At 40.7% G+C, this 21,593-nt stretch overlaps 1 protein-coding gene across 2 annotated transcripts in view; it reads right to left on the minus strand.

The window, feature by feature from the left end:
• Positions 1-21,593, minus strand: part of LOC117260308 (leucine-rich repeat and fibronectin type III domain-containing protein 1-like protein) — a 575,214-nt gene that overhangs the window by 459,094 nt on the left and 94,527 nt on the right. For both annotated transcript variants that reach the window (XM_033632283.2, XM_033632282.2), the window contains exon 2: positions 7,079-7,118. The gene's annotated coding sequence lies outside the window, so the exon portion shown is untranslated. The remainder of the gene's footprint in view (positions 1-7,078; positions 7,119-21,593) is intronic.

Consider the following 21,593-nt stretch of genomic DNA (forward strand, 5'->3'; position numbering starts at 1 on the left):
GTACTCTGTACAGCTTGGAAATATGGATTGAAATGGTATTTATAAGGCCGTAGAAGCTACTGCTCTGTGAGCTGACATTGTCCTGCAGAGATGAAGGGGTTGGTGAAAGGCCTGACACCTAGGCATGACACCTGCCAAGCTGCAGATCACTGCAGACCACTGTAAACCAGGCAATTTGAGCCATGTACAGTACAGGCCAAAAGTTTGGACACACCTTCTCATTCAATGCGTTTTCTTTATTTTCATGACTATTTACATTGTAGATTCTCTCCGAAGGCATCAAAACTATGAATGAACACATGTGGAGTTATGTACTTAACAAAAAAAGGTGAAATAACTGAAAACATGTTTTATATTCTAGTTTCTTCAAAATAGCCACCCTTTGCTCTAATTACTGCTTTGCACACTCTTGGCATTCTCTCCATGAGCTTCAAGAGGTAGTCACCTGAAATGGTTTCCACTTCACAGGTGTGCCTTATCAGGGTTAATTAGTGGAATTTCTTGCTTTATCAATGGGGTTGGGACCATCAGTTGTGTTGTGCAGAAGTCAGGTTAATACACAGCCGACAGCCCTATCGGACAACTGTTAAAACTCATATTATGGCAAGAACCAATCAGCTAACTAAAGAAAAACCAGTGGCCATCATTACTTTAAGAAATGAAGGTCAGTCAGTCCAGAAAATTGCAAAAACTTTAAATGTGTCCCCAAGTGGAGTCGCAAAAACCATCAAGCGCTACAACGAAACTGGCACACATGAGGACCGACCCAGGAAAGGAAGACCAAGAGTCACCTCTGCTTCTGAGGATAAGTTCATCCGAGTCACCAGCCTCAGAAATGGCAAGTTAACAGCAGCTCAGATCAGAGACCAGATGAATGCCACACAGAGTTCTAGCAGCAGACCCATCTCTAGAACAACTGTTAAGAGGAGACTGCGCCAATCAGGCCTTCATGGTCAAATAGCTGCTAGAAAACCACTGCTAAGGAGAGGCAACAAGCAGAAGAGATTTGTTTGGGCCAAGAAACACAAGGAATGGACATTAGACCAGTGGAAATCTGTGCTTTGGTCTGATGAGTCCAAATTTGAGATCTTTGGTTCCAACCGCCGTGTCTTTGTGAGACGCAGAAAAGGTGAACGGATGGATTCCACATGCCTGGTTCCCACTGTGAAGCATGGAGGAGGAGGTGTGATGGTGTGGGGGTGTTTTGCTGGTGACACTGTTGGGGATTTATTCAAAATTGAAGGCACACTGAACCAGCATGGCTACCACAGCATCCTGCAGCGACATGCCATCCCATCCGGTTTGCGTTTAGTTGGACAATCATTTATTTTTCAACAGGACAATGACCCCAAACACACCTCCAGGCTGTGTAAGGGCTATTTGACCAAGAAGGAGAGTGATGGAGTGCTGCGGCAGATGACCTGGCCTCCACAGTCACCGGACCTGAACCCAATCCAGATGGTTTGGGGTGAGCTGGACCGCAGAGTGAAGGCAAAGGGGCCAACAAGTGCTAAACACCTCTGGGAACTCCTTCAAGACTGTTGGAAAACCATTTCAGGTGACTACCTCTTGAAGCTCATGGAGAGAATGCCAAGAGTGTGCAAAGCAGTAATCAGAGCAAAGGGTGGCTATTTTGAAGAAACTAGAATATAAAACATGTTTTCAGTTATTTCACCTTTTTTTGTTAAGTACATAACTCCACATGTGTTCATTCATAGTTTTGATGCCTTCAGTGAGAATCTACAATGTAAATAGTCATGAAAATAAAGAAAACGCATTGAATGAGAAGGCGTGTCCAAACTTTTGGCCTGTACTGTATCTGCTAAATAACATACAAATGTAACATGTCCGTGGTTTGCAGAAATGTGCAATGCCAACATTTTTTCTGCCATTTGGGTTGCTGAGACACCTCAGAGACGTAATAAGAATTGTACAGATTATAAAACTCTGGACTGATACTGATACCAATGTTAAAAATAGCAATTTCTCCAATAGCCAATAACGATATCAGTGGTTTTTATATTATTATTGTTTTGTTTGTTTTTGTTGTTATTTATTCCTCATTTTTTGCCAGGGAAAGACAGAAATCTCATTATAAAATGAATAACTGAACGATTGAAGCCTAGTTATGTCCTTCATTACATTACCTTTAAATTAACACAAATTCAATCATACAAATTTATTAAACAACCTTTATTATGACCTTTTAAAAAAAAAAAAATCTTTTAAAAAATAACTGCTTCAAAAACATTTTACTGCATATAATATGTCATAATTCCCTCTCAAATAGGCCTATCTGTTTTCTATTGCTTTGAAAACATCAACAAATTTATCTTTTTTACCAAAAACAACATTTTACAAGATTACACTGAGCACATTATGAGAATGGTATGATTTACTTTGGCCCAATACTCACTTTTATTAAACAGAACTTGAAGCTATCATAATGTAACATAATGCAACCTGCGTGAACTGTTTCGGCCACTGGCTGCTAACAGCTAATGCTAGCTAGCTTCCCTCCTGCTGTTTTCAACACGGTACAGTTGTTCACAATGAAACATTATCAGAGGAAACAGCAGGGTGTATCCTTTGACGCAACAATAGTGAGTTAATTACATCCTTTTCTCCCTACAGCATACAGTACCGGAGCTCTGTTCGTTCCAAACATGTTTTCTACTGTCAGACTGGATGTCGGCTGCTACTCTCCATCGTGTCACATGTCAGTGAGATCACAGGGCTCATTTGCCCATCAGACATTGTTTTCTTCTTGTACCTGCTCACTAATTTAAGTTTGTGGCCATTAGTCTGGAGGCCTGCTTTTTTAGCCTGCACAAAATTGATGTGATGTAAAAACAGCAGCCACCTCCACTGGTAAATGTCATATTATCTGCCAAGAGGTAAGCCAGTCAACAGGGCCAATATCGGCCCTGTTGTTGTTGACTGATGTTCAGCCAATAAATTGGTGCGTCTCTAGAAATAATTAATGCCATATAATATTGTCGATATACGTCCTCTGCATCACTGCCACTTCTTTATAAATCTAAGGGAGCCCACTGTGCTCAGAACAGGACAGGACAAGTAGAAGCACATGCACAGTAAGCATATACATAGTTGTGTTCAGCACATAAACACATTAGCATACATAAAGAGTTAAGCACATATAAATATACATAAACTCACACCTCCTCCTACGCTTCTCATACTGTAACAAGTAGACTGTACATGTACATAGGTACATACAAAGATACAGTATGGAGGGTATGGGCTCTTACACACTGCACAGTCAAGTGCAGGGTAGCAAAGAAACACAGGCACTAAATGTGGAGGACACTATAACTGCTGCTTATATAAAGTGTTTGAGATTTTATTAGAGCTGAGGAGAACAGAGGAGAAGGTGAGCTTAAGAACTTTGAGATGTGGCAATAAAGTGATGATCTATCACCTCCTTCAGCCACTTTATTTAAAAGTAAAGCAGTCATGTTTTATTTGGGGCTGTTTGTGGTTAGTGCAGGGTGAGGGTTGTCTAAGAACGCAAGAGGACGTTTTAAACAAGGTGATAAATCACCAGCCATCAAACACTGAGAAGTTTGAACTCGCAGGCTGGTGAATCATGCAACTGTTAGACTGCTTGGTGGATGATCAGCCACTGGGGTCTACAGACTAAGCAGCTGGTTTCCTGGTCTGAATATGATGAGACTGAGAGCAGCTTGAACAAATGAAAACTGAAAATAGGTAAGTAGGTAGGCCAGCAGCAGCCCAATAGTCAGAGTAAAATGTTCTAGTAAAGTTGTTGTAAAGGCTTGCATTACATGTACATTAGTGACATTAGTGAGGCAAAAATGATGTCAAAATAACACATTCTAAGTTTTTTGGGACAGTTACTGTGTCCTGATTAAGGAGACATATCTAGAGACTATCTAAAGTTTGCGATGCTGCAGAGTAGAGAGGAGGACATGCTCTGAAATAATTTGACTGCAGCAATCTAAGCACTTCAATTAGTTCTGGGTATCAACTAGTACTAAAAATATATCATTGCAAAAGCAGTATGAGTGGTCCTCTGGGAAAACACGTGATAGATTTCAATCCAGTGCTCGTTCTTTTGGGATCAATAAAGCATCATTATGCCATGGATAATGATAGCTTATAATTTCTTTTACAATTTAATACCACCTGTTTTGGAGAATCCCCCTTTTGAATGTGAAATAAAGGTTGATGATGACTGAGCTTTTAAAACTGGAGCTGACGTCAGTGACTGACTGGACACTGCTTACAGTCTAAACAGGTTCAATACAGACTCCAGGTGTGCGTTTGTGTGTGATGTATTTGTCAAATGAAGTGCTTCATGTTCCTATAAAAACAGCATGGACAGTAGCTCATGAATAATAATCACATTAATCATAGTCTGAACAGCAGTGACATATGTACACAGATGTGTCCGACATGCCTGAATTACAATTAGAACATCATCCAAACATGGCGGCATCAAACAAACATTTGAAATCCCAGCAGTCACGACCAGTGGACTCAAACTGATTCTTGTCAATCACTGCCACACACACAGAACTGGTTGTACTGGGCTGCATGAGGGTAGAGAAATGAAAAACTGCTGCTTGCTGAGAAAGGTAAGCTTTTGAATTATTTCTAAAGCTTAACAGATACAATACAGATCGCTGAAACAACTCTTCCATAATTACTATTAACACATACTGATTATTTTTCACTTGCAACTCTCTCAAACAACTGAGTAAATCCAGACAACGCAATGGACAATGAGTAGACTGTCATAACGGTCAATCCTTACCACAACACAGTCACCAGGATAAACTGAAAAATTAAACATGGGTGAAACTGTGGGTTGAGGGATGTGTGCAGCATATAGGGTTGGTATTTGACAACACTTTCATTCATTCATTCATTTTATGTAACTGTTTTTCCTGGACTGCTTATAAGGGGGCTGGGGCCTATCCTGGCTTACATTGGGCAAGAGGTGGGGCACACCCTGGACAGATCACCAGCGGCTGTATTCACAAAGCTTTGTAATACAAAGAGTTGCTCCTAGTGACGAAATTCTAAGAAAATTCTTAGAATTGTGACCTTTTTTTAATTTCCTCTTAAAGTTAAGACTAGGTTATAACTGTTAGGAGCAGGGAGGAGGACTTTTAAGAGGCTTAAGGGTTTCTTAAGCAGAAAAGAAAATGGTGGAAAGACAAAGAGGTACGAGCAATATTCTCCAAACACTGAATGACAGTGAGTAAATGAAATGCTACAGATTAGATCACATAGGGATAATATGGTTGAACTCATTAGGGATTTGCACACATTTCCCACCTAACGCTATAACACCAGAACTAAAGCGATCAACACTGAGATATCTGGAAAACCGGAAAAATGCAACAGTGCAGCAGTGATGACTTGGGTCTGTCTTAACCTTCCATCAGTGTGTGATCACACTAACAGTATTAAAACTTTCACAGTAAGCAGTTCATTTCATTTCCACTCAGTGTCCACACCTTGCAGGCTCACAAAAGGATGTGTCTCTGGCAACCAATCACATCTGGTAAAAGCAAGCATCACACCTAGCAACGGGGTCAACCACACCTCAGTTTCTGTCCCTTCCTTAATCAAAGTTGCTCTGAGAACTTTCCGAAATCACTCCTAAGCTAAGACTCTTTACTAAAAGTTTTTAGGCTGAATTAGAAGCACTCTGAGAGTAGAATGGCTGTGAATACGGCCCCAGATTATCACAGGGCTCACACATAAAGCCACGGCCAATTGTCAGTCACCACAGTCACAGTCACCAATTAAGCTAGCCGGCATGTCTATGAACTGTGAGAGGAAGCCAGAGTACCCAGAGAAAACCCACGCCGACACGGGGAGAACATGCACACACTTCTCTCCTGGGAGAACATGCCCACACATGGGGAGCTTCCCCACCCTGGACATGTTGGAACCAGGAACCCTCTTGCTGTGAGGTGACAATGCTAACCACTGCACCACCATACCGCCCTAACAATGTTTTATTATATCATAATACATGTACATACAGTGTACATTGCTGCATTTTCTATTGTTTTCTAATGCCAATCTTACTTTTTATACTCGTTTGTAGGTTTAGCTGCTCACAATAAAAGTTGTGTAACTACTGAGGATCCAGTTGGAAAATTGAACAGGAGGTTTTCACAGATACAAGTCACAGTAAAATTGAGCCATGTTATTCTTTGAAAAATGAAACTCAGTTCAAAACTTAAATACAGCTAAAACTGGTTCAGCAGCTATCATGTGTGTCTGTTAAGTGCTGCATCGCTGCTACATTCATCAACATATTAAAAGTCAGTATTGAACCTGCATCAGTTGTTTACAGAGGAAGTCCTGCCTGCTCCTTATCTGTGGTCTGTTTGAATCCCACAGCTGTGTGGATGAATGACTGCAGTTTTACTTACAGATAACACAATGTGGTGGATCCATTGTGATCAGATAGAGGACACTCCGTCATTACTGCGGTCCCACTTCCAGATAATGTCCACTCTAATCTGATCTGTGCATGGACGTCCATTATTTAGACAGATACTGGACTGTCAGTGGTCAGCATGCAAGATAAGTGGCTCCGTTTGAGGACGGCTGGGCTGCTGCTGTATGTGTGTGGGTGTGCGTGTTTGTCTTTCAGAGTTTTACTCAACTGAGTTTTTTGTTATTTGTAAAAATGTGTATCTAATGTTGCTCTTATGCACTAGATCCGGAAGCTAATCACTACCTGACATGCCTGATCTCAATACTTTCTCCCGTATGACCCCATAATGCATCTGTCACTTCAGTAATTGCCACTTTGCCACTTCTCCTTCTATGTATACAGCCATTCACTTAGCCAATGTTCAGGCCATTAAATCCACAATCCATCTGTCCATTAAATTTCTTTGTTAACCCAACTGACTCATACTTCCATCCTCTTATGTACAGACAAAGGGTTTTGAACAAAGTCTGCATGCATTTCATCAGAGATTTCTCATAGTTCAAATACAGTTCAGTCTCTGATACAGAAGCAGTGTTTGGATTTGTAGGCTGAAAAAATTTTTTAACTTACCTTTATGTCATCTGGTTGCCAGCTCAATCCTTCCAGATACCTGTAACAGAGAGAAAGAGAAAATGTAAAAAAAAATGATAATAATAATAATTAATTACTTAAAAACATGAACCAACAAATCAACTGATGAGATAAAACCAACACGTTTAAGTCCAAACTCAGTTGCTAGAAACAATTTCTACATCACACTTTTCTGCAAATCAGGGATACATTGTATTTGTAACTTTATATTTCAACAACGCTGCGGTTCATGTGTAGTTACGTTTAGGCACAAAATCCACTTGGTTATGGTTTGAAGAAGATCATGTTTTGGCTGAAAATACATAGCATTGGTGGCACAATCCCTGCTGGAAAAGCAGTGATGATGTCATTGTTAAAAAAAAAAAAAAAAAAAATGCTTTTAATGACACAATACACAGTGATGACACAGCAACAGGTTGCTAAAACACCCAGATTTGGTGGCTAAAATGCTGCTGGAAACACAGCAATCACTCGCTAAAAAGCAACTGGTTTTGTTGTTGGTTGGTCTCGAACAGTGGCCTACAGCTTGGCAATCATAAGGTCACATCCATTCCACCATTCCCTTCACCCTCTGCTGACATAGTATGGTCACATACTATGTCACATGTCATACACACACACAATGTCACACAAAGTTCTACATTATCCTAAAAAAGCTGCAAACCATAGTTTTTTATGAAACAAATAGAGGAAGTAGTGTATTTGTAGTGAATTAATCTGCATTTGGTGCTCAGTCATATCTCACAGACTGTATAAATAATGGATGTAGCCTGACATCACCCTGGTTTGTGAACTCCCACTGTGAAGCCTCGAGTTCAGCATTTCAGCTGTCATCTTCTTGGCTTTTTGGAGACAGAAGTGACCATATCTAGACAAGAGGTTGGAACTATGAAGGAGCGAAGGGGTGGATCTGACTCATAGACCGTGATGAAGCCTCACAGACAGCTTGTCAGTCAAGCGGCCCTGCCCTTAAATATGCCTAACTTAAGGCCTTAACAAAATGCAAACAGGGAGGAGGGGTTGGACAGCTGTCATGAATGTTGAAATTAGCTACAGAAACCAAAACCATTTTTGTTCCACGCTATAATAATGTTTATTTCTGCTGTAAAGTCGGACATAACACTGGGGGTCTATGTGGATTGACTCTGTTTTGGAGCCAGCTTCAAGTCACCAGTCAAGGTACTGCAGTTTTCAGTACTTCTGCATTGGTTTTATTCTCAGTGGGTGCAGTTACATGATGGCTTCTCATTCGGAATGAAATAAATCAGAATGAAATCATTCGTAATTAAAGTCTTTCTAGGTAGTTTACATGGGAAATATTCATTCCGAATGAGGGTTTACATGGGAGATCAGTTTAATCGCCTTTATTCGGGTCCCCGCAAGGTTTGTGGGTTTCTGATTGGATAGGGGGCGGGGCAGATGTTACCGGAAGAAAACACTGTAGTCCTCATTCTGGATAACAAGATGCTTGACAACGCTGTTCTTAGTGCCTTTCTCGGGCTTGTTTTGCTTATATTCTCGAAGCAGCAGTATGACAACAACCTTGTTCTGCTAATGCTTCGTCTGTTGAGGAGGAGAAGGGAGGTAGAAAGTTGAAGATAGATGAGTGTGCTTTGGCGAATGGAAACCGGTGAGTGCAATGAGTCTGACGAAACGAGCATGCGCAGAAAGACCAGAATGAACTGAGAGAGGAATGAGTGTATACAAGTGCAAGAAATTCTTTCATTTGGAATTAGAAATGGAATATTCCTGCCCCTTACATCGGATTGAATTTTCAATCTCATTGGCCATTTTCATTCCGAATTAGGTGTTTATAAGATCACTTTTAATAAGAATGAACTTTCATTCCGAATGAAAAGGGAATTAAACTGTCCATGTAAACGCACTCAGTGTCAGTGTCTTTTTTCCTCCTCAGCAGTTTGAGGACTTTTAAGTCGCGGGGTGGATAATTGATCAGTCGATCAGATCAGAGCTAATCAGATTAGGTCGATGGATAAGAGGAGCAGCTGCTGGTGAGTAAAGGCAAACTTTTAGACCCAGCACAATGGATGGTTAAGTTTCAGTTTCACTGCACCTGCCATTCTGCTGCTCCGTCTGTGACCAGAGTAAGCTCTGCACTGCAAGAATGTGGAGCAATAAATAACCCAACAACGCACTTGATAAACGGCCCAGCTGACTGAGTCAAAATAAACAACAGTGTGTGTGTGTTTGTGGTAATGAATGAACATGTCACCCAGTGCAACAGTGTGGCTCACTGATCTGTGTTCTTAATCATTTTTGGACAACACTGAAGGAAGATGTATCAGGCTTTGAAATACATAAAAATAAATCCCTGGATTGCTGCATTCAAACAAAAGCCTAAAACAAATTAGACTGCACGTCTTAACACCATCTCTCAAACTTTTTATTACAGCACTTAAAGAGAGGAAGTGCAGGACAGGGAGATGACATGCTGAGGAAATCATGAGTCAGATTTGATGTTAAGAGAATAAAGCTGAACCCACTGAGTCATCGCGACACCAATTCTTATTTCATCTTTTAGCTTTTATTGCCAAACTGCATCTCTTTGCAATGAAGAAATGTTGAAACAGAGCAACTTAGAGGCAAATGGATTTGTTTTAAAGACGTAGAGGCAGCTGACAAATGGATGTCATCACGCAGGAGAAGGAATGAGCAGCAGAATAAATTACGGGGACAGGTTTTGTTCCATCTACATGTCTCTGGATCTAATAGATGGCTTATAAACTCTAGGAGAGAAGGAGGAGGAGAGACAGAGTATGAATCTAGGAGACAGAGGGCAAAGATGCTGAGAGACAGCTATTCAAAAAATGGGCAAAATATAAATTGATCAGTCAGCTATAACCTATTTCCCTATTTTGTTCTTTATTGAACCATCCTCACTCACTTTCCTCTTTTCTACCCATCACTTTTTTCCCCCCTTTCTTTTATCATTTATCCCCTCACCTCCTCTCTTAACTTTCCCTCTCCTTCCCTCCTTTCCTTTTCCTTCCATAACTTATTGTGGTGGAAATCTCATCAGACAGTGTGGATTATCAAAAGCCTTCCCAGGCTCTCTACCTCTGAATGAAATGGGACTACTTGAGTTTTAAAAGCCAGCCGGACACTTTGATCTCTTGATAGGGCACTCAACATGTGTGTGTGTGTGTGTGTGTGTGTGTGCGCGTGCGTGCGTGCATGCGCGCGTGGGTGCACACGTGTGTGTGCTTCATGGATGGTTTCACACAAAGAGAAAATCCTCAATAGGTGAAGACACAGTGGTGCTCATTTTAAGGGGCCAATTAGATTTTGGGGGAAAAAAAAAAAAGATAGGTAAAGGTTAAGTGAAGCATTTAGTGGTCAGGTGTATAAGAAGTAGAATGAATGAGTAGCCAAAGGATGGAGCTTGTATGAAATCCTTCAACCCAATTGCAAAAAAAAAAAATAAATAAATAAATAAATAAATAAAAATTGTTGGCATTGTATGTAATGGTGAGTAATATATGGACTGTGAGATTACAGTGGATTACATACTGTTAAATCACAGTAATATGCAGTCATATCTGCTGTGAGATCACACAGCTGTCATTTCACAATAATTTACTGTAAAAATGATACAGTAAATTACTGTGAAAGTGATGCAACTAGTAGTTAGTCAAAAAAATTAAAAAAAAATTACAGTGCATGGTTATGGTCAGGAAAAGATCATGTTTTGGCTTAAAATATGCGGTTCTGGGAGAACAATCCCTGCTGGGAAAAAAACGCAATGTCACCTCCTGGTGACAAAGTCAGTTCATATACTGTGCCACTTTAGAAACGTTTATATGGTACGTATGAAATGTGCAACTGTAACATAATTGTGGTTTGCAGAAACTTACAATGCCAACATTTTCTTCCTGCAAATGGGCTGAATACTTCCAGGATGACAGTGAAGTAAAGGTACAATACATGTTTTTTTGGTGTTGTTTTTTTTTTTGTCATTTTCAGCATCAAAGCATCATGTCTCAGTGTCTGATGGCTCCAGCTGTCTCTGCTTGCTGTATAGTTGACCAAGTATTTGGAGCAGTGCCCACAGTGCTTCCTGGTGACCTGTGATAGGAAGTCCCATTTCTCACTTTGAACTCAATCAATTATGAAGGTAAAAACAAGCAGCAGTTAATTTGCTAATGACCATCCTCAATGGGTTTTTATCATCTTCTAATTGAGCAATAACACTAGACAAAGAAAAAGCTACAGTTACAGACCTAAATATCCTTAGACAGCACCAGACATTAAACCAAGATACTAGCTGATACCGGCGACATAATAAACCACATACACAGCAAATATTGTCGATCCAACACTAACAAAGCCAGTGATTATATTATCATTGAGCCATCAACAAACTAACACATAACATGAATTGCAATGGACAAAATTAAAAGAAAATTGCATATAAAGAGAGCTACTCCTACAGATAAACACACAAAAGGTTCTAAGTTTCAGGTCTCTGTTTTAGGTTGTTGTTGTTGTTTCACAAAATCAAACTTCATATGGACTGCCACATTTTGTTAAATGAAGGTATCCCTTTGAAATCAACCTTGTCAAGTAGGGGTGGGGGAAATTTCCAAATTTTAGATGCATCGCGATTCGGACGTGGACAAATCTGAATCGATTCACAAACGTCCAAATTTCGATTATTTAAATCTGTTAATTAGAGTAATACAGAAGGTCCTAAATAATGCGGAACTAAGAAGCACGGTATGCGTCATCTCCGGGACACTTTGGGATGCACACCTGGAGCAGACACGCCGACACGCGCACAGAGGAAAACAAACATGGCTGACCGCCACCCACCTCGCCGTGAGATCCGAACAGCTCCTTCTAATTTAAAAGCAGACGTGTGGAAACACTTCAGCTTCTACAACGTTGACGGCGGAAGTGAACTGGACAAGAGCCACGTTATATGTAAGCTGTGTCGTGCTAAAATAAAATACTTTGGCAACACAACAAACATGAGAAGCCATGTAACTCGATTCCACCCGACGGAGGAGTCAGGGAGACGGCAGGCTGTTGTTGCTGCGGCAACTAGTGGCGCTACTGACCAGAGAACAATCGAGGAAGCAATTAAAAAGTTGCCACCCTCATCGGAAAAGGCGAAGCGAATTACGAAGGCCATCGCGGCATTTATTGCCAAGGATTTGCGTCCTTCTTCCGTCGTGGAAAATCAGGGATTTTGAGGACTGCTGCATACACTGGAGCCCAGATACACCATCCCATCCCAACGCTATTTCACCGACACTCTACAACCAAACCAAAACAGAAGTCATGGCCTTGCTGTTGAAGGCAGGTAGGATCGCAGTTACATGTGATGCGTGGACGTCTGTCACCACCGAATCATTTATTACTCTAACTGCGCATTTTATCTTGTGATTTAAGATACCTGTTATTACCTTTGGTTTCGTACAACGAAGTTGTAACTTTCCAGTTTGCACGCATTTCCATTTATATGTTTAATAAAATATAATGGAAATGAATTCAACTGTTTCTTATTACAAATGCACTGTTTTTAAAAATTGCAAGTGTTGAATGCTTATTCAGTGAGACAAAAAGAAATGTGTGTTGTGAAAAAGTGCATCAATATACATAAATTAAAGATGCATCAATAATCGTTTTATAATCGAATCGTAGCCCCTGAATCGTAATCGTTATCCAATCGTGAGGTGCCCAAAGATTCCCACCCCTATTGTCAAGTGGAAAACAGTTTGTGTTCCTGATCCACATTTTTAAGACAGTTGGCAAAATAGGTGATTTCCAGTGAAGATAAATCATCTCCTAGCTTAGAAGAGTGCTAGGATAATGATGTAAGCAATAATAGTCTGTGCTTCATTCACTGTATCTAATTTAGAGTGCAGATAAAATATCTTTTTTTATACTGTCAGTCAAATATTTTCAGAAAAGACTTCCAAGCCATGCTAAAATACTGGTACATGCTATGGGTAGCCAGAGTGCCAACATGTTTTATCATCTCTCTTGAACTTTGATACTTACATACTAGATAGTTAGCCAGTATGTACATCTGTACTGGGACAGCCAACTCTGGTCAGATCTCATCATCATTTAAACTAGAGAGGGTTGAGCAAATATTACAATTGGCATTGACTTGAAGCATATTGTAATTCAAGTGGTCTGAGAGAACATGTGGTCTACACCTCTTCTTGGCTCTCTTCTCATGCTTTAGAAAAACTAATGCCTTAACAGGAGCCTACACTTCAAAGCAACCCAAAAAAGAAAGACAGACTTATCAAATTAGGGTCTAATAGAGAGTTTGAACAATAGACAAGGTAAAACACTTTTAGCCTTCTCAGGGTTTCTGCAGGTATCAGCAAATCCAATTTAATGCTTTTTAATGCCACTTTAAACAAATTTAATGCCCATGTCCAACTGCAGATACAGTTTTTTATTTATTCATCTTATATATATATATATATATATATATATATATATGCCATATATATATATATATATATATATGTCATTTAAGGCCTTAATTTTTGCAAAATCTATTTAATGACTTTTAATGTTTTTTAATGCTTCTGCTAAATGGGGCCTATAGCAGCTTTAAGTTATGTTAATGTTGTTAACTTTAGCTAGAGTGTTGAATCACAATGTTTCCTCCTCCTCACTCTCCACTGCGACATACCACCTAGCCGGGAGGAGGGTGGGCAACAGCTGCTGAAATAGAACCCCAGTCAGCTGATCCTGCAATACAAATCCAGCCAGCATAAACCCCAGCTCTGGGTACCGGACAACCCTTGACTCCTCACCAGATCTGCAAACATTCTGTTGCTGCCATTACACAGGTTAGACATGGTGCTGCCACTGGCCACCAGCCAGCTGTGACACACAGCACTGGGGGATTTGTGCTGGCTGAATTTCAGCCGCTACAGCCGCCAATCAGGCTGCTACCTGATCTTTTCCTGGTGAAGCAGTCCACAGCTGCAGGGGACAAGGTAGAGGGACAGTAGGGTGGACAGCAGTTAATTTTGGTCTCATGTGTGTTCAGAGAGCAGGGCAAGGAGGGCCTTTCTTTGCCCTCTTCCAGATTTCTGCCCTCTCCAACTTTAAGAAGTTTAGTTTTGTTGAAAATTTATAAGACTTCAAAGATTCATTGATGCCCCCACTAGACATATCCACCTACAAGCAAAAGCTAAAACACACCACTGACCACATTCACATGCACACTAGCATCCTGGTTGTGATCATATTCAGGATAAGATAGGAGGATGGCATAATGTGGTTCATCTCCCTGCACACTATACTCTAACATTATACAGATTTCAGGTCACATGTGTGCAAGACGCAGATGAAAATGAACTTACAATAGTTTCTGGCTGCCTGAACTTTGCTGGATGTTTTGCTCTCTCCATCTGATCACTAGTAATAAATAATAAGAGGGTCATGATGTGAAACAGTAAGTACATAATAAATACTTTGATTTAAATATCAAGAGAGAATGTCAAACACTGGCTTCAGATTTAAATGTGAGGATTTGCTGATTTCTTTATTTTATTTTTATCATTAACATCAGCGTAAATTGTTTGGGATTTTGGACTGATGATCAAACAATGCAAACAAGTACTTATATCTTTATAGGCTAAATACATTAGACAGCATACTCTGAAATCCATTCATAACCAGGATATTTGTGTGACTATAAACACATTGTCTGAGACATAGTAGTAGTCATCATGTCAGGGCCTCAACAGCTGATTACAGCCAAACTTTTACGTCATTGTAAAAAGGCAGTGGTCATGGTTGTCTGATCTAATCATCTGTAGACCTTACTCCATCCAAAAAAGCATTCACCAATCTTATTCCATTATGAGTTCTTTAATGCTGAGGCCCTTTTAAAGATGATGGCTGAAAACAAGCAGGGAGGGCCCCGAAAGTTCAAGCAGACTTTGATGCTAAGTAAAGGAGCAATGCTGGAGGGAGCTATGGATTCAAGGGAAGGCTAATAGTCTATTATTGTGTGGTTTTCCTTTTAAAAGTTGGTATATGGGCTAATGGCATGCAGCTGGGGAAAGTTTTTATGCTGATGACAGTGTATAGTTTCAAGTATAAGTAAAGAAGTAAACAAGAGAAGTGCTGAGCCATGAATGAATTAGCATTCAGGCCGGCAGACAGGCAGGCTGGACTAAGAACACACACATACACAGTATATAGTCAATGAACACATCATATCCATACCAATATCCCAGTCCAGTTGCCAGGGGAAAATGGTGGCATTGTTCATTTCTGCAAACCACGGATATGTAACACTTGTACATTTCTTACCTATCATATCAGTGCTTCTTAAATGATGTAGTATAGGAGCTGGTGGATGGCATGTCACCTGGAAGACACACCTGCCAAGCCAACCTTGTCTCACTACCGACTCATCAAATACCAACACTTCAACAGTGGCCCTCGACGTCAGACACGGACAAACAGAGGCACCCTTTAGGTCTTTAAAAAGTAAGAAAGTCTGAGCAGGGTGAGTGAGAGGGGAGGTGGTTGGGTCAAACAACCTCTATCTTTCACCTGGGAGCCAGCTGTTCATGTCACGTATGAAACCAAAAGTCAGCCAAGGAGCATAGTGCCAGAAAAGCAGTTGTTTTTTACAGAGACATTGCTGTGTTTCCAGCAGGGATTGTCCCCCCTTAGCCAGCTGTTTTAAGCCAGAACATAATCCTTATCTAACCATAACCACAGGATGTTTTCTCCCAAACCTAGCCACATGTTAACCACAGCCTTGGTGAAATGTTAAGTTTCAACATATTCTCCATATAAATCACACAAATGTAACATGTTTGCAGAAACGTACAATTCCAATATTTTTCCGGAGTCTGGGTTTAATATTCACACTGCCACCACAAATGCAGAAGACTAATCCTGTCTTAACAAGCACGGTATGAAAAACGAATAAAATACAGTTTAAATGAAGCATGCCTCATCATCTCATACAAAGACATATTTACATACTACCATAATGTCTGCCAGTCAGAAAAACGATGCATCCATAGAAACAAAATTCTTATTGTATTTACAGCAGAGGACATGTATTTTGATGATAGGTATGTAACTGATTAGATTTTCACGTAGTTTTCTCAATCTTTGACCTAAACATTAAATCTAAGAAAGCTATTGAGTTCATTGTGTTGAGAAAAACACGCTAGGTAAACACTGCAAAGACTTTATACAGACATGTATTTTAGGGTCAGAGATGAAGGGGTTAAGCAACCTTAAGCAGCAGACAAAAAAGGCTCCCAGCAGGCAAATCACACACAAATGGTGCTTGAAAAGAAAGACCTTGTGAGAAATCGCAAGAGAAATTAAATATTTTAGATTTGCCTTCAGGTGATTGTAAAATACACTTCACCCAGCCACAGAAGAGCTTAAGTGCACAATACATCTCAGTTGTTGCAACCAGAGCAGAGAGTATCAAGTTTAACATAGCAGTGCAACGTGTGTATAGTTTAGACTATTTGTCAATGAATATTTGCTACAATACCTCAGGACACAAGCCTTGACACATGCCTTGATTCGCTTGTCACCCGCTGATCAAAGTGAAAGGTGATCCCAATGTTAGCAAGCGGAGTTAGCCAACTTCACTTAAGGTGGACTGTTAAGAGGGATTATCTTTTCTAACTGTAGTTACAATCTCAGCCGCTTGTAAACAGGAGGAGAAATGTGTGGCTGCTGAGTGTCTCCTGAGTCAGCTGTTGTTTAATTCATTTATTTATTTATTCATTATGGGAATTAGTCAATAGCGTTTCATATTTAATTAGATTTATATATTCAAGAATACATGTTATGATGGCAAGAGTAATATAATGTTCAGTTTCACGTTCAAATTTGTCTTTGCAATAATCAAAACATTAATAAATCATACTTAATCAGACTTTATGTCGTTGACTGATTTAAAAAGTATTGGTTCCCCATTTAGGCACCGACATTGCTTTTAAAGAATAATGTTAGCATTGGTATCTGAAAAAACCCAAACGATACCCATACCTACTCTTAGCTGCTAGATGTTCCACTTCCTTCACGAGTCAGCTGCTTGCTTTTTATGTCTGAGCTTATTTTCTGAAAACAGCTGCTGGAAGTGAGCCTGATGAGACTGACTGAACCACACAGCAATGCTGGCATATCAAAACTGTGAGCCACAAGCGGCTAAACAGCTATGTAGAGCTGTAGAGATGGTGAGAAGTCAACACTTTTAGCAACCCATACCTTAAACTAATTCTGCTCCAATGTTAATTCAATACATATTGACAAATGAAAGTGAAACTATTGCTCATTGTTATGATGATGCTGTAAAGTACTTCATGTGCATGTAGGAGAACATTACAAAGTATGCTGTGTATGTAAATGAAGGAATAAATAAAAAAATAAATAAACCCTCCCTCAATAAATGGAGGGTAAATAAATCCTTTTAAAGACCTGCATAATAAGACAGAGGGCCACAACTGTGACTCATTACTATTACCATCCTGTCACAGCAGCCTGTCTCACTGCGCCGCTGCAGCTCATTAACCTCCCTCACATCTTCACTGCACCTCTCCAGCTGATTATCTCTCGTTGGCTATGAAGCACCAAAAACACACAGATTGCAGCTTTGAATGACGGTGCATAATACACACAGCTGTGCATCCACAGTCATCATATTAATGGGTTTGTCTACACATGCAGCTGCCATTTTGAAAGAAATCAATCAGAATTTGGACGTCTCATTTGTTTCAAAAGGAGTTGTTCTGTTTTTACTGGTTTAGGATAGAGCTGCAACCAATGATAACTATCATGATCTGAGTCTTTAAGATGGTAAAGCATCCATCATAATTTCCCCGAGCCAAAGGTGATGTCTTAAAACTGTTCGCTTTGTCCAACCAAAAGTCCAAAAGCCAAATACATTCAAATTACAATTAAGGAAAACTCAGAAGAAAGGGATCCTGCAAATTGTCCTGCAAATCAGGCATTTCCATTTGATAAATGGCTTGAGCTACTAATCAGTTATGAAAATCAGCATAATGGACAAAAAAAAAAAAAAAAAAAAAGAAAAGATGAAAGGGAGCCAGTGGTAGGTTACATTTAGCATAATGCAATGAGGAAAATGGTCGATGCTCTCAAAGATCGTAATCAAACTGACAACAAATCAAGTTGTAAATAACACCAAGTATTCTTTAACGGTTAAGTATACAGTTCTGGAGAAAGGTTGTCATTCCCCATTCCCAGGCAGTGGTGGGGTGTCACATTACTTTTCCCAGTAAAAATATTGTAATCAATTACTACGAAAAGACAATGTAATCATTTTACAGTTACCACAAAAACAATTAACTTGCTCCAACCTTACTTTTGTTGTCAATCCCCTACTAATTTGAATTCCTACAATCAATCCCATGCCCAGATTCATTTTCATAATTGTCATGCATGCACATCACAAAGCAGCAAGCCAGCTTGGAGGAGAAGAATAGGGACCAGAAGTGGAATATATAAGAAGAATAGAGAGAAAGAGAGAGCGGCTTTAGTATGTGTATGGAGAAAGAAAGTGTAAAATCTATTTTACACAGGTGACACCAGGGCCACGATGACAGGCAATTGAATGTACACTCTCCAGCCTGTGACATTATGTGGATGCATTCATATTCAGTGTTATTCGGCCTTCTGGATACTGCAGTTTGCTCTGAGCTCATACGTGTAAGATGAAAACGCTTACATTCAACAGCTGGAAATATTCCTATTTGTCGGGAGGAAAAATGACAAGAACATTGTTGCTCCAGGAAGTGGCACCAAGACTCTTTCCACTGTAAAAAACACAACCTCAAACCTCCTGTGACCAAGAGCACAACAACGTAAAGCTCATCAAAATTCACCCAATCAAAGATGAAGTGCAGCCCTACACTGATTAAACAACCAAAACTGGATTTTAATTGTGGACAGCCGCAGGCTAAAAGCAAAAAAGAACTAATGAAGCTTGCCGCTGGATCCACGATTGACTCTCCATCTTTCAAACAGATTTTTGGAAAAATAACAGTCACAGGCAACAGAAGATCCCCAAGTAAAAATCACTTGGAAGCTATCTAGCCTTAGCTGTGCTAACTGACGATTACCCTGACACTCACACAGAGGTTCACATGCAAAGTCTGAATTTTGAGGAGAAAGGACGCAATTTTGTGAGGTGTAACATAAAAGTAATTTAACGACTTGTGGAGCAAAGTAATATTGGCATGAAAGTATAATTTAAGTAAAACTATTACTTTTGAAAGAGTAATGAAAAACAAATAACATTTTTTGAGTAACAAGCACAATACTGTTTCCAGGTCGTCATATGTTGATGCACCACCAACCCAAAGGGTCGGTATTTGATGATCTGGGACTCAACAATAATCTATTGCACGCTGCACCCATTTCAAACCTAACTTATCTACATTCAGCCTACAGTGATAATGTCTACAGTTTCTAGGACCTTGTCTCAGGTTTTAATGAAAGCTGTTTTTGTTAGTCTGTCACTGAAATTTCAGTGGGCCAGGTAACATGAGCATTAATATTCACTGCAGCAATGAAGTAAGCACTGGCACTGTCAACTGAACAGGTGTAGGAGGACAAGTGCAGAGTGTCTGTGACCACAATAAACCACGGCTTTTAGTGTTTCATCACCCAGATGGATTTTAAAGACATATGCATTAAAGCCATGATGGATTTTTTTGCTTTAAAACTATCTGTGAAAACAGATTCATTTACACGTATGAGCTGAGAGCAAACTGCAGCATCCAGAAGGCCGAATAACATTGAATGTGAATGCATCCACATAATGTCACAGGCTGGAGAGTGTTCATTCAATTGCCTGTACTCGTGGCCCTGATGTCACCTGTGTAAAATAGATTTTACAGTTTCTTTCTCCACACACATACTAAAGCCTCTCTCTCTTTCTCTCTGTTCTTCCTATATACTCCACTTCAGGTCCCTATTCTTCTCCTCACTCCCACCCTCGCTCTCCTTGGCATTCTGTGCCCTCTGGTGATTGCTCCAGACATCTGAGAAGAGACTAGATTGAGTCTGTTTCTAGTACTGCAGTCAACTGCAGAATGCTTTTTAAAAAAACAGACATACCTGTTATTGTCTCACGACTGAAATAAAGTAAAGGGCTTCACATATTCTACAAACACTTTTGGATGCCGTTAGCACTCGGCTAACCCTCAAGGAAGACCATGAAAAAACCCGCTTACCGGATGCCGATCCAACTCACCAGGCCCGGTCTTTGGGCCTGTGCCTGTAAGTTTCGCTGATCAACTCTGGACCTGTGTGTACAGCCTTACTGTCAAGTCTACTCTCCGCTGTGGGCTCCCTCTGTGAAGCCCTCGTGAGTAAGTCTTGGTTGCTAGCGTGTTAGCATACTAGCAAACAACACCTGTCAGGTGACAATCCCACTTTCTCCTTCATAGTTCTGTGTACTGGCAGTTCTTTTCTCCCTCCAGAGCATGCCTCCTCTTACCCTTGAGCTGTCCAGTCTGAGATCGGAACTACACTCCATCGAGAGCCTCCTGGATGACGTTCTTCAGCAGTAATCCCTGCTCCTCTCCCGGGTGGACGTGCTGCAGCAGGGGGCTCCCTGCAGCAACGAGTGTCCAGCTGCAGATGCTCCTGGCCCATCGGACTTTCATTCTCCCTCCTGGGTGTCCGTTGTCAAGAAAGGGAAACAGGTCTCTCTCCCCCTTTTTGCTCCAGAGGAAAATGACGGCAATCCCATCCCGCGCCCCAATTTCTTCGCCCCGCTGAAGGAGCTAGCTGAACGGCCCCCTCCGGATCAAACAGCACCGCCCCACTCCCACAACAGGAAGCGTCGTACTCCTCTGACCAGTCCATCGATGTCTCAGGGTAAACGACCCAGACGCTCGTCCTCTCCATCGTTATCCAGTGTAGAATCCCGGCCTGTTTGCTCTGCCCTGCTGCCCTCATTGCCCCGGCTGAACGAAGGTCCAGTCGCCTCAATGGTGAGCGATGACGTCATCTGCACAGGTGACTCTAATCCCTCTTTAACTGTTTCCAATGCTCCAGTCACGGGCCAGCAGTCTTTCTCGCCTAAAATATCTGTCTATGACAGTGGCTGTGTGAATCATGCCCCTGAAATTCTCATAATAGTTGACTCCATCATTAGAAATGTGATTCTCCCAGGCTCCATCTCTTTCTGTCTTTCTGGTGGTAAAACTGCAGATCTCATAGAGTTAACACCTGCCCTCACTGATCTCCATCCCTCTGCTCACACTGTGCTATTACACACGGGCACCCATGATGTCACGTCCAGACAATCCCTTAAACTTCACCATGATCTGGAGTCCCTGATCAACATAGTTGAAAGTCTTGGGAAAACTTGTGTTCTGTCTGGCCCAGTTCCCACCTTGTTGAAAAGTTCACAACGCTTTAGTCGTCTTTTTAGCCTGCATATGTGGATGCAGAATTTTGCAACTGCCACTGGGCT

The sequence above is a fragment of the Epinephelus lanceolatus genome, chromosome 4 (genome assembly GCF_041903045.1).
Source record: "Epinephelus lanceolatus isolate andai-2023 chromosome 4, ASM4190304v1, whole genome shotgun sequence".
In the NCBI taxonomy this organism is placed as follows: Eukaryota; Metazoa; Chordata; class Actinopteri; order Perciformes; family Serranidae; genus Epinephelus; species Epinephelus lanceolatus.